Source organism: Mus musculus, chromosome 7, assembly GCF_000001635.26.
Source record: "Mus musculus strain C57BL/6J chromosome 7, GRCm38.p6 C57BL/6J".
NCBI classification, from domain to species: Eukaryota; Metazoa; Chordata; class Mammalia; order Rodentia; family Muridae; genus Mus; species Mus musculus.
The window spans coordinates 31,877,651-31,880,608 of NC_000073.6; the positions used below are offsets into that span (position 1 = coordinate 31,877,651).

At 46.3% G+C, this 2,958-nt stretch overlaps 1 pseudogene; it reads left to right on the plus strand.

The window, feature by feature from the left end:
- On the plus strand, positions 1,372-2,594 carry Gm9120 (predicted gene 9120; annotated as a pseudogene).

Genomic DNA, 2,958 nt, shown 5'->3' on the forward strand with positions numbered 1-2,958 from the left:
CCTGTTTCGCAGTTTCTCCTCTAATCTTTAATGAGTTTATAATGCTCTCCTTAAAAACCTCCACGACTGTTAGGAGATATGATTTCAAATCCTAGTCTTGCTTTTGATGTGTATTAGAGTATTCAGGACTAACTATAGTGGGGTACTGGGTTCTGATGATGCCCATTGTTCTTGATTTCTGTTAGTAATATTCTTATGCTTGCCTTTCGCCATATTGTAATCTCTGGTGTTAGAAGATATAGCTGTCTCTGGCTGAAGCTTTTTCCTCCTTTGATTCTGTTAGCCTGTTTCAGCCATCCTGGTAGTCCAACTCTCACCTGAGTCATAGTGGTCAGAGCACTCTCTGCAGTCAAGCTCTCCTTATGCAGGGCAGGTGTCCAGAAGTCTGGAGCTCCGATCTACTTCCTGAGTCCCATGATGCCTAGGTTTTTGGTGTGCTAGGGGTCCTGTGGTGTGGAGAGTCCTCTGGGTCCTCGGCTCCCTCCACTGGGTTCAGAGAAGATGGCCGGGCTGGCCCAAACCAGAATGAATCCCAGCCTCTGGTAGTTCGGGGCTCCTTTGTCCCTCTTCCTGCTGGCACAAGACACTCTGGGATTCTTTGATGCTGATGTTCAGTTCCACTCACCCATGATTCTGAGGTCCTGGGTTGCTAGGGGTCCTGTAGAGTGGAGAGACCTCTGGGTCCCGCAGATCCCGCCGGGTTCAGTAATGTTCATTTACCTGCCATGCAACCATTCACACCAGCATGGGTTTATAGGTTATTTTACCATTATAGTACAATCTAATGTGTTATTTACTTTGTTTGTCAAATTGTTTCATATTTTTTTCATTAGGAGCTTTCTTAATGCTTACTGATGGCAGTTTTCACAGACATTTGTAGGTGTGTGTTCATGTGTTTGTGTGCTTTTTTCTGTGTGACTGTGTATAGACAGAGGTATCAAGCTGTGTATGTGTGTGTGTGTGTGTGTGTGTGTGTGTATGTGGAAGGTTAAATGACAATTTAGAGAAGTTACTTCTCTTCTTCTACCAGGTGGGTTCTGAAATTTGAACTCAGGTGTTCACCTTCAATCAGTGCACCTTTAATCACTGCACTATCTCAACAGTCTTCAACTAATTATTTGAGACCAGGTCTGTTATTGAACAATTTATTCTCTGATTTGTTAATAAAAACTGATATACCAAAGGCTGGGTAGAATCAAAAACAAGGATGCACTTCCATCAGCCATGGGAGAGTAGGAAAAAGAAAAAGAGAATTCAGCTACCAGGAAAGGGTCTTAAGAAGACACCATGGGAAAACACCTGGAGCAGAGACAGCCAGATCTCTGCTCCTCACTATTCCAGAGACAGCTGCATCTTCTTGTGTAGTGCCAGCCTTGTCCAGTAGACAAAACGGTGAAGGTCAGTGTGAACTGATTTGGCCATATTGGGTGCCTGGTCACCAGGGCTGCCATCTGCTCTCCACATGGCAAAGTGGAGGTTGTTGCCATCAACGACCTCTTCTTTGACCTCAACTACATGGTCTACATGTTCCAATATGACTTCACCCATGGCAAATTCAATGGAACAGTCAAGGCTGACAATGGGAAGCTTGTCATCAATTGGAAACCCATCACCATCTTCCAGGTGAGAGACCCCACTAACATCGAATAGGGTGAGGTCAGTGCTGAGTATGTCGTAGAGTCTACTGGTGTCTTCACCACCATGGAGAAGGCCAGAGCCCACTTGAAGGGTGGAGCCAAAAGGGTCATCATCTATGCCCCTTCTGCTGATGCCCCATGGTTGTGATGGGAGTGAACCATGAGAAATGTTACAACTCACTCAATATTGTCAGCAATGCATCCTGCACTACCAACTGCTTAGCCTCCCTGGCCAAGGTCATTCATGACAACTTTGGTATCATGTAAGAGCTCATGACCACAGTCCATGCCATCACTGCAACTCAGAAGACTGTGGATTTCCCTTCTGGAAAGCTGTGGAGTGATGGCCTTGGGGCTGCCCAGAACATCGTCTCTGCATCCACTGGTGCTGCCAAGGCTGTGGGCAAGGTCATCCCAGAGCTGAATGGGAAGCTCACTGGCATGGCCTTCCGTGTTCCTACCCACAATGTGTCCATCGTGTATCTGATGTGCTGCCTGAAGAAACATGCCAAGTATGATGACATCAAGAAGGTGCTGAAGCAGGCATCTGAGGGCCCACTGAAGGGCGTCTTGGGCTACACTGAGGACCAGGTTGTCTCCTGTGATTTCAACAGCAACTCCCACTCTTCCACCTTCAATGCCAGGGCTGGAATTGGCCTCAATGACAACTTTGTCAAGATCATTTCCTGGTATGACAATGAATATGGCTACAGCAACAGGGTAGTGGACCTCATTGCCTACATGGCCTCCAAGGTGTAAGAAACCCTGGACCACCCACCACAGCAAGGACACTGAGAGCAAGAGAGAGGCCCTCGGTTGCTGAGGAGTCCCTATCCCAACTTGGCCCCCAACACTGAGCATCTCCGTCACAATTTTCACCCCTGTCCCCCATAACAGGAGGGGCCTAGGGAGACCTCCCTACTATCTTGAATTCTATCAATAAAGTTTGCTGCACCCCCCCCCCAAAGTATCTTGGGGAATGTTGTTGGAAGTTAGGCAGTTTAGCTTAAATAATTAGAGCAGATTAATGGCTTCCCACTTTTTCTGCTATAATGCTTGATTAGATAAATAGAATGGCCTCTGTATCATTTATTCAGAAGATAGCCAAGATATACATGAAACAGCTCCTTTTAAAATTGCATTAACAAAAAGCCCAGATTCCTTAGTTCTGAAGAATTTAATAATTCTCTTATTTAACCATGAACTTATCTCCTAGCCCAAGGGCAGATCTCCACATTCCTGTCAGGGTCACCAAAACAGTATGGGGAATATTCACAGGTAAGGGGTCCTGCCTCACAGTCACCTGCTTCGCAGTCCCTTT